Source organism: Manis pentadactyla, chromosome Y (genome assembly GCF_030020395.1).
Source record: "Manis pentadactyla isolate mManPen7 chromosome Y, mManPen7.hap1, whole genome shotgun sequence".
Lineage (NCBI taxonomy): Eukaryota > Metazoa > Chordata > Mammalia > Pholidota > Manidae > Manis > Manis pentadactyla.
In genome coordinates this window covers 33,706,925-33,732,419 of record NC_080039.1, presented here as the reverse complement: position 1 = coordinate 33,732,419, position 25,495 = coordinate 33,706,925, and the positions used below count along the sequence as shown (strand labels likewise).

At 43.1% G+C, this 25,495-nt stretch overlaps 1 long non-coding RNA gene across 1 annotated transcript in view; it reads right to left on the bottom strand.

Moving 5' to 3' along the window:
- Window positions 1-25,495, bottom strand: part of LOC118935983 (uncharacterized) — a 292,406-nt gene that overhangs the window by 96,548 nt on the left and 170,363 nt on the right. The window contains exon 4 of the long non-coding RNA XR_008995389.1: window positions 22,691-22,814. This is a non-coding gene — a long non-coding RNA (uncharacterized LOC118935983). The remainder of the gene's footprint in view (window positions 1-22,690; window positions 22,815-25,495) is intronic.

Here is a 25,495-nt window from a genome sequence, read left to right as displayed (position 1 = left end):
CCTAGAGGTTGCTAAGAAGCAGACAATTCATGCAGCGGAGTAGAGAGAAATGAACAGAAAATACAGATTCAATGTATGTGGAATAAGAATGTAATTTTTCAGTGGCTAGATTTGGGCAGACGGTAGGAGTTTATACATAAAAAGAGTACCTGAAACCATTTGGGGAACTGGCAGGCTACTCACCTAAAAACTCTGCAGAGAATGTAGTGGCAGGATGAAAAGAATAGTTTCCTATTCACAAACGAGTTGCTTTTCAAAGGGTAATTCTTCCCATAATCAATAATACTGCTCCCCTTGAGTCACAGGAAACTTAGGAATTGACTTTAGTTTCTTTTTAGGATGGAAGTGTGACACTTAGCCTCACTCCTGCAAACCCCCAGTTCATGTGATGACTTTCAAAGTCCTCGTCCTTGACCTGCAGACCCACAGACCCCTAGGAACAGCGGCATCTATTTCATCGACTTTCCCCTTTGTCGCTTCCACTCAGCCCAAGCTCTGGCTCCTGCACGTGACGCTCTCTGAGCTCTGAGCTCATGCTGGTCTCATTCTGCTTTTCCACCCTTCCTCCCATGGCCGCGATGCTACCTTCACTTGGTGGGAGCACGTGCACCTGTACAGAGTTCGTAAAGACGAAACTGCCACATCATGCACCCCCAAGTCCCTCTGGGTTTTTCTGAGCACTGATGGCAGGTAAAACCATGACAATAAAAGCCAGCATGGTTGATTCGGGTCAGAGAGGGGACACGTCTCCTAAGGTAAAAACTGCATTGCTAAAGGTGGAGATCCATCACCCAATGAAAGGACAGATTGTGGTATATCCATACGGGGGAATATTATTTGGCCATAAACAGGAATAAGGTACTAATAGGTGCTAATAATGGATGAACTTGAATCATTAGTCTAAGGAAAGAAACCAGTCAGAAAAGGACAGTATTGTATAAATCCATTTGCCTGAAATGTCTATAATAGGCAAATCCATAGGGACGTGGATTTTGTAGAAAGTAGATTATTAGTGTTTGTCTAGGGTTAGGGGTGAATGAGAGAGATTAGGGGAGATGATTAAGAGAGGCAGAGTCTGCTTTTGGAGGTGATGAAAATGTCCTAAAATTGACTGGAATGGTGGCTACACAAGTCTGTATATATTCTAAAAGCTGTTGCATTGTATACGTTCATTGGGTGAATTGCATGATTTGTATTTTCATTTCAATAAAGTTCTTACTAAAAACACTGTTGAAAACAGCTTTGAGACGATGTAACTGAAACATTAAAGTAGGAATTGGTGATGCCCATCAGTCGCTGATTTTTTCTTCTTTTTTTTTGTCTCCTGCAGCCAAGGATTTGGTGTGTTAACACCTGCAAGAGATTTACCTGCAAGGCTTATAAAGCATGTTTATGGTGTGGCACAAATGCCCACTGCTCTGCGGGGGATCGGGGTAATCTACTCTATAACTACTGGCCCAAGCAGAGCCAAACAGTCCAGTTTATTGTCTTAGATAACGACACCCAAGAACAGAAGCCTGGCTGTCCTGGGGAGCTTAACTCCAATGGTGTCTATCTTCCTTGGCTCTCTAAGGGCTGCAAACAAATCCATTTTCACATGCTCAATATATAAACTAGTACATACAGTATTCTGTAGATGCATAATTTTTAGTTTAAAGTTATACAGGTTGCTTAATAAAATCAGCCAAGGAAAAGTTTTTTTTTTTTTTTTTGACAAATGTGGAAATTTGAAGTTTGAATAGCGGGTGACAGATGTAATCTTATTACATTAGTTTTCACAAATTTGAATCAACCACTCCCAGAACATCTGAAATTCCTTCCTAAAGCAAGGGTTCCTGGGAACAAGTTGAATGAATACCGTTTTAACTGGCTCATTTGCCATTTAACTTTTGAGTAACTAAATTTCAGTTTCCTTGTCTTTAAAATGAACCTGCTTCTGGTGTGCTGACCTGATTTTTCAACTGCAGTTCTATATGAATTTTGTGGTAAAAGGGTATGGTCCTGAGAGATAAATTAAAAGACATATATATGTATGTGCAATATATATTTTATATGTGTGTATCTATTATACACATGTGTATATGTATCATACATATTTTTTATATGTGTGTATATTTTAGTTAATCATTTTTTGACCACAAAGTGTATGATAACAGAAAATCTTACAAAACATGATTTGTTACTATCAGTAATTGTACCCTTCTTCATTTGGGGTGTAGGATTCTACAAAAGACAATTGGATTTTCCCATATGAAATTAAAACAGACATACCAGTCCTACTTAATTTGACCACTATAATTTACCAATGACATTAGTCTCTTTACACACACACATCACATTTGTGTCTGAGTTCTTTGCTGGTCAGAATTTTTCACTCTCTGAGTCTTGCCTTCTCTGTGCGGAGAATTTGAAATAAAGCATGCCACCAGCAGATTCAAAATCAGGCACAAGGTGACTTTTCTCACACCTGAGCTTTTGTCCTCATCCCTCCACCACCCAGGTGTCTGCCTTGACTCTAAGGTGACACAACAGATCCCTACATCATCTTCTTGCTTTGCCTCCTGCTTGATACAGCCCATCCTGCATTCCACAGCCACACAAAGTCAGTCTTCTGAGATGCATTTACCAGAGAATTGCTTCTTAGCCTAAAGACGTTCCTCAGTTTATCCTCTGTTATCTCCAACGACCACCCCCCCACAATTCCAATCCTGCTTCAATTAAATTCCCAGCCCACTGAACCCCACTGGTCTGCTCACAATATCTTAATTTTTCTTGAGCTTCCCCCATTCCATGCTATTTTTCCTGTCATGGTGGGAAGTAAACATCTCACTTAAGTGCAGGCTTTGACTTATCCGTGTGTCAAGAACATGTTTTCAACATTCCACAGTCCCTCTATAGAAAATTCCAGCCCAGAATGGGCACCACACACACCAGATATTTGCTTCTTTTACAGTGAGCTGTCTTTTAAACCAAGATTTTGTAAATGCAAACTTACATCCTGTTACAGGTGAAAGATCCATGCCCAGGAATGGTTTGCTTATATTTTTTGCAACCTTTTTATTCGTACACATAAGTTGCATTCAACCCACACATGTCAACATAACAGTGACATGGAGCCCTCCCAGCATTGCAAAAGTGGGAATGTTCACAGCATTTTAGTGTCATTGCAATGGGAAGACAAGGCGTGTTTAGACTCAAATCTAGTGTCACACTCAAGGAGGTCTAAGTCCTCTGAAACATCTCATGCTGCAAAAGGCGGCCATGTGTCAAAATACTGCATCTTCATGGCATTCTTTTCTCAGTGTTGGGCTGATACATGAAACCACCCTTATTCAATGTCACTGGGGATCTCGGGAGCTGGGGTCACCCTTTCCGTGCCTCTGCAACAATTTAACACAAAGTGAGCATCTTAGAAGAATACCCACGTGTTAGCTTGTGGATTCTCTGGGGGAGATTTCCAGACACAGTGTGGCTCAGCTGGTTCTCGTCCTAGTCTCACCAGAATAGAATAAATGTGTAGGCACCGTTTCTTTGCAGATGCCTCAGTTTCCAGGGGTCTCTCCCTTACCTGGCCTCCGGCCCCTCTGACACCAGCCATGGTGGGTGGAGCCCCTCCCATGCTGTGAATCTGTCTCAGCCCTTCTCTGTCTCCCACACAGCCCCCCGAGTGCTTCTTCACCTTTTAAGGGCCCCTGCGATTGCACTGGGCTCACCTGCATAATTCAAGATACTCTGTTAAGGTCATCCGATGAAACCTTAACTCCATCTGCAAGGTCCCTTCACAGCAGAACCTGGAGTAGTGTTTGAGTGAATAAACTGGGGCAGGACCCTTGGGGAAACATTTTTGGAAGCGTGTAAAGACGGGTTAGGATTCCACCACGCCCATCCATGGAATCCTAGGAGAAGCCAGGGCTGAGATGAAGGAAAGCAATGATAAGGGTTAAGGCACGTGATCGTCAGCCACGTGCTGTTCATGCCTCAGCCATTGCCCCCCTTTGTGCCGGTCTCTCTCCCTAACTAGACTGTAGCTCTTTCCCCTTTATATCCACACAGCCTTGCAAAAGGTTCCTGAGATATGTGAGGCACTGAATCAATATTTGTCGAATGGAGTGTTATTGTTATAAATTAAACAGCAGGTTGGTGATAAATGGTGTCGTGGAACGTTGGGCATAAGAAGCACGTGTAATTATGTTTCAGCCTTAGCGGTTTCACAGTGAACCCAAAGTTTGACGCTTTTCTTTAGGGATAAGTGATTGGATGGGTAACAATAAGAGAAAAGCACAATTACATTTAAATACTTACTGTAAGTTAGAGTGGGAAGCCTTACGCAGGTGTTAGAAGAATGCCTGGGAAAGCCACAGGTCGACCCCAGGCGGAAATAAAAGTCACCCCTCAGTCTGTAGAGCTGCAGCTAATTTGCCATAATTAATGCAATGACTTCCTTTCACAAAGCCAAGGACAAAGGATGTTTCTGAGTCCTCATCCCCTCTTCTTATAGGGACACCAGTCTTATGGGATCATGACCCACCCTAGTGATCTCACTGTACCTTCATCACTGCTTTAAAAACCCCACCTCCAAATACAGTCATATTCTGAGACACTGGGAGTCATGACCTGAACTTATGAATTTGGTGGTGGTGGGGCACATGATTTGGCCCGGAACAGCCATGTGAAATAACATATCCAAAGGTTCCATGGATGAAGACATGGACCTTAGCAGGGGTACTGGAATTATTCAGCCTACCGCACAGTTAACCTCTTGAAAACCAGCCAATAATCCAGCATATATGACTCAGATTAATACCATCTAGTAAAGAGTCCTCATGTCTAATACAGCAAAACTAGGTACATGGGCAGTTTAAGCTAAAACTGGGATTAAGTAGAATTAAAATTTTAAATTCAGTTCTTCAGATGTACTAGCCACCTTTTAAGAGCTCCATAGCCACGTGTGGCTTGTGGCCTTGAGACTTGGCAGAACTGATAAGGAAGTTTTCATCCTCACGGAAGGAAAGTCCTGTTGGACAGCATTAGTCTAGACAGTAATACCATGATTTTTCCGTGATGCGATTCCCTCAAGAGGATGTAACCCATTTAAGGGTATTACAATATGGATGTTGATTTCTTAATATGGTAATATTTATGATGATTAATTTATATAAAGGAATAATTATCTATTCAATTCAAGACTAAAGAAACAAAAAACACCAATTATATTGAGGATGTCAACCAGCAAAGAAATGTAATTACCGGAAGATAGATCTGTCTGCCTCCTGCATTTGGTTCCATGTCCTGACAGGTCTCCAGAAACATAATGCTGGCTTTCATTGCCCATGATGGATTATACCCAGTAGACCCCTAAACTTTGGGTTTCTAGGTCACTGTTTTCAGACCTGATCCTTCTTCAGAACAAAGTTCAAGAGTTAGAAGCAGTGGCTATGATCTCCTGATACACACACAGTCGCTTCGTCCCAGTTAAGACAGCAAACGTTCATTCAGAGTTCATGAATGGGCTGTCAAGTTATCTCCTAGGTGGCAAAGAGAGGCTCACTGCTGTAAAATCCTTCATTTTCACTTCTTTATGGCTGCCACTCAATGCATTTTGCTTGAAATCACACACCCAACAGAGCTTTCAGAACCCTTTTTAAAGTGGGGCGGCTCTTTGAAACCGATGACACTTTTGTCTAAGTCCTGGTGGTGATTTACTGTGATGACATAAGGGTCTGCCATGACCCCTAGAAGACTTGAGTAGGAACAGAGAGGTAGAGCTCAGACAGAAGCCTGTTTGTATTTATTTTTGTAATGCTGGCAGATCTTGGCCAGGTAGGTATCTGTGTACCTGGTTGCTTGGTTAATACATTACTGGTATTCATAAAGCGCTGGTACTTTTCAACTGTAGAGGCACATTTCAGGCACACAGACATGCAGACAGGCCTGCAGCTGTCTCCCAGCGTGTATTTACCCTATATGCACAGAACTGGTGTGCACATGGTGCGTGCCCTGCTGCATCTAAAGGGGAAGTCCTGCTTCGCCACATCTCCATTTGCTGGACTACATGACCGAAGCCTCTTACCGCGTCCAGATTCTTTAAAGTCCTGAAACACACCCAACCTCTGACTCTACTTGCTGAAGCCCCAGGAAGCTGCTTCTCTGGTCTCAGAGATGTATTAGGAGAAAAGCTTCAAAATTAGAATGCCAGGACCTCAGAGCTCAACACAGCTGCCCCTCTGTTGTCTGGTGTTTGGCAAATCATTTAATTATTCTGAACATCTGTTAAAAAGCACATTTACTAATGACAATGGGTCAAAAACACTAAGAGTTGCACTCGGAACATATGAGCATCTGTAGCAGGGGTGGGCACATATGCCCTGAAAAGCACCAGGCTGTAAATATTCTGGGTTTTGTGAACCATCCTGTTTCTGCTGTGACCAGGGGCGGGAAAGCCACCGTAGACTATGTAAACAAAAGAAGCGTGGCTGTGTTTGCCTTTCTTCTGTTTGGCCCAAATCGAAGTGTTGTGATTATCATTTTCAATCAAGACCAAGCCCTGGAAGCTTTTTATGTGTCCACAGATGATGCGCACAGGTTGGACCTGCTCCGCTGAAAAAACATTCTATGGGAAGGGTGATCGTGATGATTCAGGGTGTTACGTACATTCCAAACGACGGTAATAACAACAACCATTCTCATCCTCATTTAACGCTTCATCTTGCCGGATGTTTTATCTTCCCAAACACATTATGACGTAGATAACGATGAGTGTCTCCAATTTCCAAGTGCGCAGAAAATGAGATGTGGAGAGAGGCGGTCCATGGAAGTGTCGAACGGTTGAGTGAAGAGCCCAAAAATGCTGAGGTGGCTACACAGCTCTCTGCTGGTTCCTTCTCCCCGGCTAATGCTAAACTGCATGTTTCTGGTGCAAATACACAGAGCACGCGTTGTCAGTCTCTCATCAAATGTCTTTCCTTCACCTTCACCTAACGGCTCTGTGAGCTAAGCACCTAACCGTTCTATGTCTGTATCTAGAGGGTGGCATGGGAATGCAGCACTGCTACATACATCCACGGACTGAATGAGGTACTTAACTTATAAACACCGTCGCACATGGCCAGTGCCTATAAATATCAGCTTTCAGAAGTCAGGAGGCTCTGGTGTTTGGAGCTCGGTGAGAGGTGCAGGCTACAGAGATCCATCGGGGGGTGAGCACAGGGAGGCTGTTTAGCCATCAGCCTGGAGGATTTTTCCTGGGGTAGAGGGTATCAATTGTTTCTCCTTTTGGAAAAAAAAAATAGGGAGATTAACCCAAAGCTGTGATTGGAAAAAGGGGAAAGCTGAGGCTTAAATTGAATTCTGCTGTGTTTCAGAGAATCACGCCTTTTCCAGTGGAAGGTATTGTCCGGACATGACATGACCGTTTTCTGTCCAGGCTGCTGCGCCCGAGTGTGCACCACAGCCCTTCTCCCTAGTCCACTAGTTTCCCACGGCTGCTGTCACGAAATTAAGGTGAGTGTGGGGCTGGCTCGTGGAGATGTCTGTGAGGGACAGACACAGTGCCCCCTGCCTCTCCCCAAGCTTCTGGAGGTTTCTCTCAATCCTCGAAGTTCCTTGGCTTGTAGATGCAACCTGCCAATCTCCGTCTCTCTCATGGGATGTTCTCCTTGGGTGTCTCTCTGGATACTAATCTCCCTCTAGCTTGTCTTATGGAGACACCATACCATTGGACTAAGGACCACCCTAGTCCCATACACTTTCACCCTTATTACATATCAGAGACCCTACTTCCAAACAAAGACACGTTCATGGTGCCAGAGGTGAGGACTTAAGCTTTTGGGGGACATGATTCATCCCATTATACCTAGTAATCCCCGACTGCGATAATGTCTTGAGAAGACATGAACAAATGGGGTAAATGTGTCCTAAATCCATAACCCCAAAGCCCACTTCACCAGGGGAATGTCGTCACATCTCGGGACGGAAGGTCTAGTCCATGGCAGTTGAACAAAGGGCACAGGAAGGTTAAGACGTGTTGCTAGACATTCCCCAGCTGGAGGGCCAGGCGGGCGCAGGCTCAGCTGCCTGGCCGAGAGGAGATGAGAGGCCTGAGGCAGAGTGAGTTTCATGAATATCGACAGGCTGCAAAGACCACAGCTCCAGGAAGGTGGAAGAGGGCAGGGTTGGGGACCCTGCGCTAGCCACCCTTCACAAACCCAAGCAAACAGCCCGTGTATGCAGTGCTTGTTAGAAGTTAGCGCCATATGCCTCCACCTGTGTCCAAGGCCCAAACACAGTTGTGCTGATGGAAATGGAAAGATCAAGGCAGGACCCTGTCCCTACGGGGCTGGTTAGGAGGCAGAGAAGCAGGCAGAGCCTGGACAAAGCTAGAGGTCCCCCAGTATGGAGCACAGCCGGGCCTGGGACCTTGCACCACAAGCCAGTTACCAGAGCAGGAATGCAAGTCAGAAAGGGTGACAAGACAGAGTCAGGAGGAAGTTAGTGGGGAGGAGAAGGAAGCAGACATTTTCATGTGCAAAGTCCAGGGTGGCCACGTGGAGGGGCTGTGGATGGACACGGCTTGACAAGCCTTCTATCTGATCACCAAAGGCTTCCTTGGGGCTATCCTGACATCCTACAAAAGAGTCAGAAGACCAAGACCCCTCCCTTGGCTTCGGCCCTGCAGACCAAGATCCTGACGTCAACCTGCCAGTCAGCATGGAGGACAAGGGTATAGAATAGATTCTTGAAGGCTCTAAAAATAAAACGAAATGGAAACTCATGTTTTAAACATTGACGGCTCAGGCACCACGGCGGTCCTTTGATATAGATGTTTTGCTGTAGGCTGAATTCATTAATTAATTTGCATCAGGCCTCCGAACTCAACTGAGTGTTTCTTTCTAAACTAATATGCATTTCCACAAATAAGCCTGGGGAACAGAAGGCAAAGTAGGACAGCAAGCCCCAGTTTGACCTGAATCCGTTGGGCGGCTTCGATCAGGCGATCCTTACCGAATCTCCTGATGCTCCTGGTATGTTTAATGTGCCATCGAGGCATGTTTCAGGAAATGCATTTATCACAGCGAGCGTCTAAAATTCAATACTGAATATCCCTTCCAGGTATGTGTGGTACATTGTAGATGCATTTGTTATAGAGGTGCAGAAATTCCTTTTCAACTTTGTTGTAGGAGAAATCTGTGGATTTCAAGGATGTTTGGGGTCATTATCGCTGATGAGAATGCAGATTTTTATTCCAAGTTTGATTCTTTCTACGAATAATTATGCCAGGCACTGTGCTTAATGCTCAGGAGAAGAAAAGGAAAGAGATTCAACACTGGCCCTCAAAAGGTTTAAAGACAGGGAGGGGAACACGCTTAAGGAGAGGTATTCCTCTTTTGACTGGGCTTGTTTTACTGTGTGTGGGACACACTGTGTTTATTAAGAATTGTAGGTTTAGGACAACCCTTCAGGAGCATGACTATGGAGCCATGTTTCCAACAACATCTGCTCACTTCGTATCTCTCTGTCACATTTCGGTAATTCTTGCAGTATTTCAAACTTTTCATTATTGTTACATTCGTAACGGTGACCTGCAATCAGTGAGCTTTGAGGTTACTAATGTAATTTTGGGGGGTACCATGAACGGTGCCCTTATAAGACAGTGAACTTGATCCATAAATGTTGTGTGTTCTGACTGCTCCACTGACCAGGGGTTCCCCTGTCTCCCTCTCTTCGGGCCTCCTGGCTTTCTGAGACACAGCCAACTGAAATTAGGCTAATTAATAACCCTCCAGGGGCCCCTAATGGTTCAAGGGAAAGGAAGAGTCACATATCTCTCACTTTAAATCAAAAGCTAGAAGAATTAACCTTAAGAAGGTGTGTCGAAAACAGAGATAGGCTGAAAGCTAGGCCTCCAGAGACAGTCAGGTTGTGAAGGCCAAGGGAAAGTTTTTGAAGGAAATAAATGAAAATCACTCCTCCAGTGAATGATAAGAAAGAGAAACAGCCTTATTGCTGATATGGAGACAGTCTGAGTGGTGTGGATGGAAGATCAAACCGGCCACCACATTCCCTTAGGACAAAGCGTAAACCCGAGCATGACCCTAAATTGCTTAAACTCTTTGAAGGCCGAGGGAGGTGAGGGTGCTGCTGAAGACGAGTTGGCAGCTGGCAGAGGCTGGTTCGTGAGGTGTAAGGAAAGACGGCGTCCCCGTGACATGAAAGGGCAGGGGAATCCGCAGGTGCTGATGGAGAAGCTGCCGCCAGTTACCCAGGAGGTCCAGCTAATGAATGAAGTGGCTACACCACACAGCAGGGGTTCAGTGTAAAGGAAGCAGCCTTCTGTTGGAAGGAGATGCCATCTAGGACTCGCATAGCTAGAGAGGAGAAGCCAATGCCTGGCTTCAAAGTTTCTAAGCACAGGCTGCCTCTCTTGTGAGGGGCTAATGCAGCTGGTGACTTTCAGTTGAAGCCAGGGCTCACTGACCATCCTGGAAATCGCCAGGCCCTTGGGACAGATGCTGCATGTACTCTGCCTGTGCTGTCACAAAGCCTGGGTGACAGCACAGCTGTTTACAACATGGTATACTGAGTGTTTTAAGCCCACTGCTGAGATCTACTGCTCAGAACAGGATTCCCTTCAAAATATTACTGCTCATTAATAATGTCCCGGTCACCCAAGAGCTCTGATAGAGATGCCGAACAAGAGTTGTGTTGTTCTCATGCCTGCTAACACAGCATCCATTCTGCAGCCCATGCAGCAAGGAGTCATTCCGAATCTCAAGAACTTGTGGGAGAAATACATTTCATAAGGCTCTAGCTGCCATAGGAAGTGATGTCTCTGACGGAGCTGGGCTAAGTCAGAAACGTTTCCCATGTTCACAGAGTGCCTTCCTGGTAGCTGAAAAGTCAAATTCATGGTCATTACCTGATTCCCATCTTCCCCCATTTCCCCCGCCAGGTAACCACAATGTAAGGCATCAGCGCTGGGTCTTTGAGACACTGTGCTTAAATGGATATCACACCAACGCAAGAAGAAAAAGACAGAAATCTCCATCAATGAAATGGAATCTCGCTCCTATTATCCAAAGAACAGCAACCTATTATCATGTTTTCCTACCAAGAGGTGGAGATTATTACAAGTTTGGTTTGGAGTGAAAAAATGTGAAGGCAAAACACGGTGTTACAAGAATTTCCCAGGGAAACATAAAAGGGACAGCTTCCCCGAGCTGCGAGGGGAACCGAGAGAACAAACAACCACGTGGACAAGCCGGCTTGGACAGTAAAGGAGTGTTATGGGGGGGCTACTTACAGAGTGGGGATGGCATTCGGGTGGCTGGTCTGCTGAAGCCCACCGCCCCGTTCCCCCCTGGCTAGCTGTTATCAAGGAAAGGGGAGGCGTATGACTGCATGCAGGGAAGCATGCAACCTGGACACCTTCCTCTTACCTTGGTTCTCTCCTTAGACACAGCACAGGTGTACATTCTTTGCATCCTGCCCTGGCCCTTTTTGGGGGAAAGGGAAGGGCTACTCCTTGTTCCCAAAATTGTAGCTGAGGAAGGAAGCCCACACAGAATTCTGAAATGACGTCTTTAGCCAAGGCAGCTCCCCTTTGACCAGGGTTCAGAGGCTCGGCAATGCCAGAAGAGGGGGCACCACCGTCAAGGTAAGATGGCAGGATGGCTCATAGAGGTCCGCTTCCATGAGTCCCGTGTGCCTGTGAGCTTCACGTCTGGTGCTGCCCTGCGAACTCATGACAGACCTGCCCACATGTCTATGTCAGCAACACACATACACACAGTCATCAGCCTTGTGATAGAGATGCCTGCTCGGGAAGGTTCCCTCCAGAGACGCATAAAAGTTGAGCACGTATGCATGTCAAATGGTAACAAAAACATTTGAAGGAGGCTAGAAGGCACACCTACGTTACTATCCTAATTAAAAGGCATCCAACCACGATGTCAAGCCCAGCAGAATCTATGTGTGCACAAAGTATTATCTTGACTCACAAGCTAATTGCATGGAAACATGTTGAGTTTCTACATGGTGTGATGTAGAAGGACTATATACGGAACCACAAATAATAGATGGATGGATTCTCCACAGTGCTTCACAAGATGACGAATGGTGGGTTGATTCTGTAACAGGATCTAGATAAGGGTGTCTGCTAATCAGGGCCTGAGGATACAGCCCCACTTCCTTTCCCTCGTGCACGCTCAGCATAGGCCAAATTTCTTTGTGGATGATGAATGGGCCATGCCAAGGAGCATGAAAACTACAGGTTTGAAACACCATGCCCTGCTGGCCCTTTGGCGGGAGAGCCGAGGGGAGAGAGGTAGAGCTCTCCACATGTCCTTGTCTTTGGGGGCAAACGTTTGCATGACTCTAAGGAAAGGGACCGGCCGGTGTAATTAGGGAGTGAGGCGTTTCTTTCTGGGACTTGGTAAAAAAGAAACGGACTTGAATCTGATATCCATAAACCATAGCAACTGGCTACTACGAAAAGTGATTTAGCAATGGAAGTCAACTTGGCAGAGGTCGACAAAACGCAGCACAGAGAGATGGGCAGTGTTACGGGGGCCGAGTGATGTGGGCTCACCCGAAATATGCGTGTCCTCACGTCCAGGGTGAGGGGCCCCTCCAAAGCAGAGGCATCTCACACGACATGGACAGGTGGTGACGGAAGGCGGGTGGGAGGGAAAAGCAAATGCTTTCCACTTAAAAAAGGAAGGAGGAGAAGAAAAGGGGTCATTCTGGCCCTTCTCCCATCTCCTTATTCCATTAGAAAGGCTGGGTGAAATGTGTATTTTAATTATGTGAAGGCTCCCCCCACGGGATGCCATTATTATCTGTAAACGACAAAAGCTCTTTTTCTCGCCCTTCCTGAATAGGCAAAGCAAAACGTCAAGATGTGATTTTGCTTAATGTATTGTTTTTAATGAGAGAGGCCAAAGGCGGGGTAATGAGCCTCTTGGAAGACAGCAGCCTCCTGGGTGCCACAGGGACGTGGCTCTGATTCGAGAGAGGAGTTGGCACGTGGCCCTCCCCCCTGCCCCTCCCCATGCCACCTTTTTCATCCCCCTCTCTTGCCCTCTCTGGCTCCTGTGCTTCTGCCCCTGCGGTGTTCCTGCAGTGGCTAACTGCTCACACTCATTTATTTATTCGCAGGCACACGAACAGTTTATCCTGAGCCAGAGGCTAAAGCGATTTAGACGCCTAATCAAATAAAGATGTGCTCAGGAAATAGACTAGATAATGTCTTGTTAAGAGCAGCATCCCTTTGAAAAAGACCATCACATGTCTCCAATTTTGGATGCCAAATGGGTCTTTGAACAAGTGTAACCCATTTAGATATTTCCTAAAAGTGACAGGTAATGCTTCTCCCAGTAACTCAATTTATTGGGGGAAAAAAGAATCTTGAATCATCTGCACAAGCGTGTCAGGCATATTCCTTGAAAGCTGTTGGAATGCTCAGTTCCAAAGTATGTTCTTGGATTCCTCGGAAAGAGACTTGGGGATTTAAGTCATCCATGCAGTCGATTTTACCATTGTTCACTTCCAATGTGACAACTTTTCTCCCTTCTATAACTTGGACTAACTTTCTCCTCCAAATATCAAATATTTCCCAACGAGCCTTTTACAATGAAATAAGGATGCATGTAAGTCCTCTTCTGTAAGAGGGTCTTGGGATTTGCCTCCTCTTCAATTTAAGATTTGTGGGCTCTCTCCATTAGTGACAAGTTACTCTAAATAGGATCCAGGCGGTTAATCAGTTGCCATTAAACAGGAGTGAATTGTTCTGTGCTTGGTTGCTAATAGCGCAGACTTTTCCATGGAAAAATAAACACTGCTAGATCCACTCTGCAGACCATAGAAGCAGTATCAGTTCATCAGGACAGATAGCCACTGGTTGTATTTTCAATACAATATTCAAAGGTGAAAGATTTTTGTTAAGTGCACCTTGGAGTATTTTGGTCTGGATGCCATGGAGGGAATTAGAAAACTGTGAAAGATACATTTCTGAAAACACACAGGTAGGAGGGAAAACTTCATTTCTCCAGTAAATGTGCCAATCGCTTTCTCTGGAATTTATGTTTTATTTCCTGGCGAGGAGATGCCTCTTTAATTGTGTGTTTAAGTGGAAATGGCATAAATACTAAAAGTGATGGTTCCAAGCAAAGGAGCATTTTTCTTATGGAATTAACAACAGAAATGTATCCTACTCAACTTTCTCCACAGAGTTGCAAAGCTGTAAAGCTCTTCTCTGGAAACATGGATACTCATCACTTGAGTGACTGAAACAAATTGGTGGGGAATAAATGGCCCGGAGCTGGTCCTTTACACTATGGCATTAAAAACGAATATTAAGTACACCCCCAACTATGTAAAGCTATCACCTGGAGGCCAAAATGAGTTTAGTGCCTTGACCATAATGGTAACCAGCCCATTCTTAGAAATTTACATGCACTCAGAACTTTATATCCTCACAGCCATTCTGTAACTGGGGTGTGACAATTATCTCTGCTTTGTCAATAAGGAAAACAAGGCTTAGAGAGGTAAATAATGCCTGGTGCAAACGGAAGTCAGGGAAGGAGATGCATTATGTACCTACGAGTGAGGGCAAAACCACACACCTAAGGTTAAAGGATTCTCCCTTCCACAGGGAGGGAAACTGAACCCAAATCCAAATGACAGTATCAGGGACTTGGCAACAATAATTGTAGCAAATATTTAATAATACATACACCTGCTATGTATGGGAATAGGGTACCATGCAAAGTTACCTGCAGAGAGATGGGTAAAATAGAACCATTTTGCAAAGTTTATGATGCATGGGAGAGAGAAACTGCAATAATTACAGAACAACATCTTACTTAATAAGAAAAAATAAATATAATTTAATGAGGAAACGGCATTCTCTAAGGATTCCTTTAACTCTTGCTTGTTTTAAATGAGAACATAATGATCCTGTCCCTGCAAAATCAGTTAAGTATTTATATTTCCATCTGGTATGTCATATGGGGTCTTCGATGAAAAACTGGCCCTTTCACGGGAGAGCTAAGGCGAAAGAGGCTGAGCTCATTCTTAGGGTGAAATTTTCAAGAAAAATTGTCTTTTTGTGGTCATTCCATTCTTGTTTCTACATTAGAGAATTACTCTATTGTATAAAGTTAATTTTGGAATCTTTCAGCTAAGAGACCCTCCCTCAGAGATTAAAGATATTACTAAACATAACCCAGGAAAATTGCCTGTTGGTAATGCATGTACTCAACGCAAATAACACAGGTCTTTAAAATAAAGTAGATTGCTTCACTGTGGGTACAGTTCTCTATAACCTGATCCTCTGAAAACACAACTCTGGACCAAGATTTCTTTCATTGTGATTAAAAAAAAAAAAGACCAGGACCTTGTCAGCTGGATTGAGATAACTAGAAACAAAATTCCTTCCTTAAAATGTCCTGGGCATGTACATTTCCTAGAGAGTATCAAGCTATTTGCAATGTGCCATATTTCCCCCCAGTGATGATAATCACTGGAAACTTCCGGCCACACACAGAGTCATTATTTGTATTGGAGACAATGTATTTTATCTCATAAAAGAGCACAGACACATTTTGCTATCCTTGTCTAGAATAACAATCTGACCGCACAGTTCTCCCAAAGCCAAGCGGTAGAAATATAAGCGCTCAAGTGACATAATGTGTCCAACAGATATTATGTTCCCTTCAAATTATTCACAGATTGTCTAGGCTGCATTATGACTCATTCTTCATCAAGACAAGACTCAATCCATCCTCATGCAACAGATTTATTCAGTCTATGGCTAGTGGTTTAGCTGTAATTTCTTCAAATGTTGATTTCTAAGGAGACCTTATGAGAATTGCAATTTGGAAAATCCTGACTGGAGTCGTGACAGCAGCTTAGCTCCTAATTTTTCTTTTATACTACATATGAGGCATTCCTAAAGATGCCACCTGCTCAGAATGCAGGGCTTATTTTATATACCATTCCCTTCCTGAGAAAGTGGAGTAGTGAATCTGATGTGGTGGACTACCTCATTTTTCACTCCCAAATCACATTTAAAAAGGCCTTAAAAGGTTTAAATAACCACATACACCAAAATGGCCTGTGCTGAGGATCAGCGACATGTCATTCCCTGGGAATTTCATGAATGGCAGACAGAAAGAACATCTTGAAACTTGAGTTATAGGGGAAATTATATGCCAGATTTCCAGAGTGGGCAGGTTGCTCTGAAATTAATCAGCCATTATTAAAATTTACTTTCATACATACTTGGCAGACCGGGTCATTTTTGTTTGTTTATGTACTCACACAATTACTGAAGTCAGTGTTATGCCATACAGAGTACTAGACCTGTGGGATAAGAAAATGTTCCTGCCCAGGATCTCACGATCTAAAAAGAAAGACATGGCAGTGTGTATGGCACTCTGTGAGTGAGTTTCTTTCTCACTTAGCAGAATGTTTTAAGCTTCATCCAGGATGGGACACACATCAGCACACCTCCTTTTCATTGCCAAGTAATATTCCTCTGTAGTGATGGAACACGCTTGCTGTATTCATTCATTCATCAGTTGGTGATCTTTCACTGGTGGATGTCAATATACAGTGTCATGCTTGTTAAAATAATTATCTGTTCTGTCAGACAATTCCCACAGCCCCCTCCGTCTGCTACAGTTCTGGGGTTTGTTCTCCAAGGACACGGCAGGTGGCTGTGCACATTAACCTCTACTTTGTCTTCCCTTGCACCTCTCATTTGCAGCCACAGGACCAGACCCATCCTGGCCAGTCCCATCAGGCTTCTAAGAGCCTGATCGGCTTTCGGTCTTAACATCTAGCTCCCCACTTCTTCCACGGAAGCAAACTAGACCACCCAATTTCTTTCACGGCTCATGGAGCATAATCTGCCCCTAGAATCTCCACCGCATGCTTTTTCTCTTGCATTTGGTGCATTACTGGGATTTCCTTTGACCTAAGCGTCAAAGTCCTTAAAAGTCCAGCTCAGGAATTTCACCAAACCAAAGTCCAGATTACCAAACCAAAAGTCCAGATAACCAGAATAAGTTCAAAAGACTGAATACCAATCTAGCTGAAGTTAGTGGCCTGCTGATAGAAGTAGGCTGGTTCTGGAGAACAGGTGGCGCTTGGAATAGAGGAAACACTCTTGCCAGTTTTAGCCCCAAAGCAGGTGACCACCTGTACTTTAGGGAAGGAAAAGTCCATTGTTGTTCCGATTAGAAATGGAATAAAATACTGAGGCGGGCAGTAAGCTCAAATGCTACTTTGTGTGTGAAGTCTTCCTTCAAAATCCTGCTTGCCCCCCTAAAACTCAGTCCCTTGCCACACCTCAGGACTTCCCACTCTTTGGCACATAGCATTTGCAAGCCTGCTGTTAAAACATCAGTTAGAGACATACACTTTTTAAAAAAATGAATAATCCCAGTATTTGAGATCAGAAGGAAATTTTGTTAGATGGGAAATCATGAAGCGTTGTAAATACACAAGCCAGTTTCCTCTGAACTCTATGTGGCCCCTGAAACTTGGGGATGGGTGGAAATACCACAGATGAGAACTCCTTTGAGTTATCAATTACATCTAGACATTTCACTGCAGTTCCGGTGTTCTCAATTTATCCACAATCTGAGAACCAAGTTGTGTTTTCCCATGGGAAGCTTATCCCGACTCCATGAAACCTCTGCCCATTGAATGGCCCTCTGTGTTCATATAAAACCAAATCACCCTGCTGAAAGAAGAGGTCATATGTGCCTTGTCCCAGTCAGGACTAAGAATCATGGTTTTTAAATTTATTGTCAAACACAGGGCCAGGAAGATATTTACCCAGGCCAGGTTTCTGTAAGGAATTCTCAGTTCAGTTTCATGCTTTTGATTCATTTATTTTTCCCATAACTAGCACGCATCGGCATATATTTCTGCATTCATTCACTACAGCCCTGGATTAGAACATTTTCTCCTAAAGCTTTATTTTTTCTCTTTTCTCTGTCTCAGTTTCTTATAAAATGTTTGCAACACTATTTATGCCTCTTCATTTAATGTGAAAAACCCTGAGAAGTTAGTTTCCACTTTGGATTATATGTATGAGTTCTTTGAACGTTCTCAAAGACCTGAGTTCTTGTTTTGCGATTTTGTATGTCAAGGTTGATTGGTATAAGTTGAACCACCCAGCCATTCACCAACTGCAATATTCTTTTCTCAAGTATTAAGTAATGATTTCCTTTAAATGTCATTCACATGATTAACGGGGGGTTGTGGATATTGCAAATCGTATCCTAGGAACGTTTTCGTAAGTCCATAATTTATAAAGACAGAAAAAAAAATCCTCCGCCCACCAGTAAAAACAACACAAAAGTGCTTTTCTATAAAACGCTGAAAGCTTGATGTTTTTTGAGTTGTTTTTTATATCCTCCTGTGGCCTTCACATTATCACGAGGTGTCTGGATGTCTGTCATGGAAGTGAATAAACACCTCTATTGTGCTGCCTTTTACTTTATGGGTGGACAGTCCATCTCCAAGCTGACTTTGTTGGACTTTGATTATCTGCCCGTATGGGAGGAGCTGTGCCTTGCGTGGGGCCATATGCTCACCACCAGGCCCTTGTCCTCCGTGCAGGATCCGGGACTCACACGTGCACAGCCACAATACGGCATTTGAGCCTGTGTCCTGTTGGTTGTCTCCATACAAGGAAACCTGTACCCCACCCCCTGTCTCCACGTCTGCTATAGACTAAATGTTTGCAACTCCCCTAAATTTGTATGTTGAAACCTAACCCCCAATGGATGGCATTTGGAGGTGGAACCTTTGAGAGGGTATTAGGTCACGAGGGTGGAACACCATGAATGGGATTAGTGTACTTATAAAAGAGACTCCATTGCTTCCTCATGTTACACACACACACACACACACACACACACACACACACACACATACACACTGGAGGGAAGAGCTAAGAGTGCCCCCGTCTTGAATCTCCTGCATAAATGCCAGACCTCCCATGAGCATTCCCAGACGCAGTGCCTGCTCCCCACCACTTGCCCCACACCTCAATCTACCCCACCTCGTCTTCTTGGCTTATGCACCCTTCCTCCAGCAGGAGGAAGACCTTTAAGCAGTGTGCTCTCTACAGAACGATGCTCACTAGCTGACACTTGAGTCCTTGATAGTAATAACAACAGCTTTCATTACTGGACACTCCCATGCCAGCTGCTACAGTTTCACGTGCATTACCTGCCTTGTTCATAACATCTATATTGTGGGCATTTCTATGTCTTTTCACCTCCTTATTTTGCAGTTGAGTACATAGGGTTTCAGGGAGGACAAGCAGCTTTCCCAAAATGACACAGATAAAGCACAGAGTCTGCTCTGTGGTGTTATTCTATCCACCTTCCCATCCTCCAGCACTGGGACTAACGAATTGCACTATTCAACGACGAGGATATTTATATTATAAATATAAATGTGCCATCTGGACAGTCGGTACGGCTTTACGCTTTCCAGTGTAAAGATCGAAATTCAGGGAAGAGCCCCACTGAATTGTGAAAATTTTGATTTCACTCTTTGCATTTTGATTGTAGTCATTATTTGAGCTTACCACTGCAAAGTTTGGGATAGGTACATACATGAAATCTTAAAGATCAACTCACTCGGGCTTCAGACATTGTGTAATTTCCAGAAAATGAGATTTTCCCCATCTTCATTAATCCAAAGGAAGCCTCCTTTTGAACTTTCCTAATTCTTCTTCAATTGACCATCTTTTTGTTAATTACTTTACTGTTTTTGAAGAGCAGATAGTTCACTAATACTCAGTAAATGCTCCAAAGTTCATTATGAAGGGACAATGTTGGTTTTATCTTTCCTACAAAAATAGCTGTGTCCATGGAAACTGTACACTGCCCCTTAGACTAGATGTTGAATGTTGGTTTGTGCAAAAGAGAAAATCCTATTCTGTTCATTTTTTTCAATTCATCTTTTTTAACTAGTCACCACTTAATATATGGTCCATGTGAGGTAATGTTGCTTCCTTCTCATAGATACATAAGATTCGTGGGATCATGACCATTCAAATGTATAAGGCTCTGCAATAGGTTTAATATTTTCTAGTTAAGGTATTCTGATAACACTTTTATTATACAAGGCCAATGTAAACTGTTAGCTGGACACTTTGTTGAGCTATTCTGTAGAAATGTACACTCTGTTCATACATTTAACTTTTTCCTCCAAGTCATGTATGTTAAGAAATTAGACATAGCTAGTCCTTTTATCAACCCGTTTAAATTTACCCAAAGAATGAATATATCTGTAAACTTAGTCTCTTCGAAGCTTGGCAAACACAGACACAGTGTTCGGAATGGGATTTGCAAATCAGATTCCCTTGGAAATGAATATTGGCTGAGCTTATACATACGAGTGAAGATGTTCCTTAAGGTTTAGATTTTCAAAAATACCCCAAATGCTAGTGTACAGAGAGTTTTTGAGGGAGAGAAAGATGTGAGAATACTGAAAATATTCTAAACAAAATTTTAAAAAACATGTATTACCTGATTTTCAGCCAATATTAAGGCAGTAAACATTTTAGATCTTAATATCAAGAGCAGTGACGTGATGTTAAACGCACATGTGCATCCTTTAGTACACCAGTGAGGCAAAATGCTTGCTCAATAGCAGGAGAAGAGATGTCTAATGAGACAAGCCCCACAAAATGGCTCACAGAGATTTCTGTGGCTCCCATCCTGGGACAGGCAGTGTCTAGAGAGGGCTGGGTGGGACTTGAGTTCTGCTCCTCCAAATTACACCATGTCTTTTCCCATTGTTGAGCATCACAGCCTTATTGCATGACATCCAATCCAGGGAGCAGAGGGGATGGAAAAACACAATGAGAGGTCGCCATCTCTCACTCAAACCCCACTACCCCTCAACATCCACACAAGAGGTGGACCAGCTCCCTGTAAACACTGAGCTATCGTTTCCTGTTCTGTGAAGGGTAGATACCACATCCCTCCCATGTTTTTTTGTGAGATCACAGGACAAATTACATGTGAAAAAAGGTTTTGTGAATTGTCTATATTTTATGTACCCCCAAACATGGGTAAAGGGTGTGGGAGCAGGAAGAAACACTGTTGACATTGAGAATAAAATCTACAGAGGGAGAGTGAGGCTTGTTAGTGAATGAAGTTGCAAAGTTCAAGTCCAGTTTATTTTTTGAACAACTAAGCAAAAATCACAGAATTTTCCCAGAAAATATTGCCTTCATCTACATGGCACTGTCCTCAGTCATATAGCACAAGGGCATCTGATCATCTTACAGTTTCCAGGAAATGCTTGTATGTAAACCTGCTATTACCCTAAAGGATTCATTGTTATGGAGACCATATAAAGATTCTACTCAGAAAGCAAAAACCCTCTCATCTTACAGGGTGTCTGTAAATGAGTCCACACATTCATGAATTACCTTCAGGGTTCCTGACCCTAAGAAAGAGATAATTAGCATTATGCTGTAAAAAACTGCCTTACGGAAACCTAGAATTATACGCTATTCTCCTTAATATAACATAGGGGAAAGACAGCATCTTGGGGCTCGTCTGAAAAACATGCCCTGAGACATCTTAGGAGAAAGTAAGTTTGCTTTCCAAAGGGTAAGAGAGAGCCTGAAACTCAAGTTCCCATCAACCACACACTTATAAATAATGTATCAATGAAAAACATATCAAAATCTTACAGTGTGTTGATAGGTATTTCCTGCCTGGCTGCAACACCTCCTAATGGAGGAACTGTATTGTTTTACCTACATTTCTGAAAACAGACATCTTTTTGTTGTCCCACATGACGTCCTTCTTTCCTGTTTGGCTAATGAAATAACGCAGTGTAGTACTTACCTATTCCTGCATGAAAAGTTATCCCAAAATGCAGTGGCTTAGAGCAAACCACACGCATTATCCCACAGCTTCTGTGCTCAGCTTAGCTGCATCCTCTGAGCACAGTCACCTGAAGGCCCAACCGGGGAAGCACACGCGTCCCAGCCCCCACGGTTGCTGACAGGGTGCAGTTCTCTGAAGTTTGCTGGACGGAGGGCCATGCTTCCTTTGTGACTGGTGGTCAGAACTTTCCCTCAGTGCCTGCCCTTGTGGGCTTCTCAAACATGTCAACATACACCACCCAAGTCTGCAAGTCGAGAAGGTACTAAAAGTAGTCCACTACCAAGATGGACATCGCAGACTTTCATGACCTCATCATAGAAGTGACATCTCTTCATTGTTTCAGTACAGTAGACCCCTTATCTGCATTCCAAGACTCCCAGTGGATGCATGAAACCATGAATCATACCAAACCTTCTATCTATCTATCTATCTATCTATCTATCTATCTATCTATCTATCTATCTATCTATCTATCTATCTATCTATCTGTCTATCAATCATCTATCTATCTATCTTTATCTATCTACCATCTGTAGGTAGATAGATATATGTATATATATGTATGATGTTTCTCATGCACATATTCCCATGATAATTAGTTGTAAAGTAGGTACAGTAAGAGAGGAACAATAATAGTAAAATAGAGTAATTATAAAATATACATAATAAAAGTTGTGTGAATGTGGTCTCTCTCAGAAGATCTTATTGTACTTCACTCACCCTTCTTGTGATGATGTGAGATGATCAATGCCTACCTGACGAGATGAAGTGAGCTGGATGGTGCAGGCATCGTGAGGCAGTGTTAGGCTACTGTTCACCTTCTGGGGACACATCAGAAGGAGGGTCATTTTCCTCCAGATGGTGGTTGACCTGGAGTAACTGAAACCACAGAACGCAAAGCCACAGATGAGTGGGGACTGTATTATTCTATTCATTGGAAGGAAGTCATTAGGTCCTCCCACACAAATACACAAAGTGGGGGCACTGCACAGGTCCCATCAGGAGGTGGGAAATCATTGGGAACCTTTCTAGAAGCAACAGCATGCAGACCTGCCTCATGGGACCGAAAGGGAGCTCAAAGAGACAGGACAGAACACTTAGCACGATGCTCAGTGATAATCTGCATGCTGGACCCATGTCGTTTGCATTTTTAAACAATGGTTCAGTTTGGATTGTAAGCAAAGTTCTAAGAAAATATATTGGGGAATTATTTCCAATGCTTAGTATGTCCTCCCAAATGAAATCCTCATTTGGTCCTCAGCCTAACAATCAGATTCACTCATACCCATCTATAAAGTTTAGGTTTTAATAGGATAACAGAAATGAAATAAAGCAAAACATTTTCTTTGTGTGGCTCATGGGAATGATAAATCCATACATTAAACTGTATTTCCTTAGAGGTAAATTCCTAATGGAAGAGAAATAAGCAGATATGTTATAGAGTTGTTCATGGCATGTGTTTTTGAGCTGAAGTCATCATTAGATTTTTTAACAAGACTTCATGATTATAAAAAGAAAACGTGGTCACACTAGAGGATGTCAGAATATGTAATGAGGCAAACCAAGTCTGCAACATAAAGAAAAACACTGCTTCTGTTCTTTTAACAGCTTTATTGAGCTGTGATTCCCACACTACAATTTCACCTCCATAACGTGCACCTTCAGTGGTTTTTACTGTATTCTATCCACAGGGGTGTGTCATCATCATCACAATCAATTTTATTTAACCTGTACTTTGACATAGAACCCCCTAGCCTTTTCGTCTCCGCATTAACATACATTTTTTATAACCTGAATTTGCACTTGACATGTTGTATTCCCCCTTCCAAAAATATTCTGCAGGTGCGTGCTTTATAATAGGCATGTGGTCATATATGGAAAAAACAACAACAACTTTCTTTTATGGATGGTTAGTTTTCAGCAAGACACTTTTGCTAAATAATAGTGTCATTTAGTCTTTGAAAAACTTTGCAAAAAGTTTGCTCTTATTTATAGAGAACCGAGGGCCATAGAGAAGATAAGATTCTTGACCACAGTTGTTGACGTGGTAAGCAGTGAGTGGTCTTCTCATTTCCAGGGTCTGACTCTGCTTTCTTCATATGATCATACGCTCATTTGGTTGGCCAACCCCTCAGTGTCGAAAATGTAATTGGTTTTTGATTATGAGATATTATAACTCTATCATTTGTTTAATGGTGCATAAGAACCGATCCAAACATTTAGCAAGTTAAACAGTAATTTATCTCATAAAATTTGTGGGTCAGGCATTGAGGAGTAGCTATACTGGGTCCTCTGACTTAGGAATACTTATGAGATTGTAATTAAAAGTCAGCTGGTCTGGGGTCTTATCTGAAGTCTCCCTTGGGGAAGGATCTATTCCCAGACTTGCTGGCTTGGCTTTAGGAGACGTAAGGTTCTCACTGGCTGCTGGCCAGAGACAGCATTTCTTTTACATGCTATCTTCTCCATAGGCTATAGGATAAATGAGGTTTTCTACCCAAGTTTTATAGTTCCAAGCATTCTCTTTCACTCCTTGGCCCTCGTTAATGGGACTCATTAAAATATGCAGTCGTTGTTTTTCAATGTGAGTGCTGGCCTTCCTGGGGTGGGGAAATAGTTACAAGGACCCAAACATTAATTTGTCCTTGAAATTCTCTATCGTACAGTCAGGGCTACATTCATTGTTAGAATATATCATGTTGGTGATGGGTGGAGAGGAGGCATTCAGCGACAATAAAAATCACAAGGATCCCAGTGCCCCATCCCAACTAGTCTATAAAAGAGATAAGAAGAGTCAGTGCTAATTGTAGAATTTGGTGCTTTCTCAACCTCTGCTGGAGACGCTACTTTTTGCTCTAATGAAAACTTGTATTTCATCTGCTGTCCTTTGACTCAAAGGCTACTGGTAAGAAATCATGACGACAGTCCTACTGTTCTAACTTAATTCATGCTGTATAATAGAACCACTCTCCAAGGAGCCCGGATTGCACTAGATATTGGATATATAAATATACCACGTTTCACAAGATTTCAGATGTGTGTAATCCTGCTCTGTTGTGTTCTTTTCCGGACAATTAAAACAACAGGATCTTATTGCATAATCAGGTGTTACTCTAACTTGGTCTCTTTAAATGAGGTTAGTTATTCTCGGCATTCAAACATGCTACTGAGATGTGCTCCCACTTTTAAAAGTGCCCCCAGTGAATGAAGACAAAGACACCTGCTTCCCCTAAGGCACGGCCATTGTGTAAAATGCAGGCATGGAGTAATTTATGACTCACCTTCTCTGTAGTCATACCCAGACCAACTAGACTCTGCTAGTGGTGGTACCAGCCCCTCCCCATTCCAAAGATACTGGAAAGTCTGTGTTTGAAGAGACTGACCTGAATTTACGTTTGAAACATTGCAATTTCATCCTATATTTTACAAGAATGGATGGAAGTGTCTGTCACCAGTCCTACATTCTTCCTGGAACGATGCTGTTGAGCATCTTTGGGTACCACAGGCTTGTTCCTTAGATCATTCAAAGTATCAAAGTCATACTTTGCTGCTCAGACTTA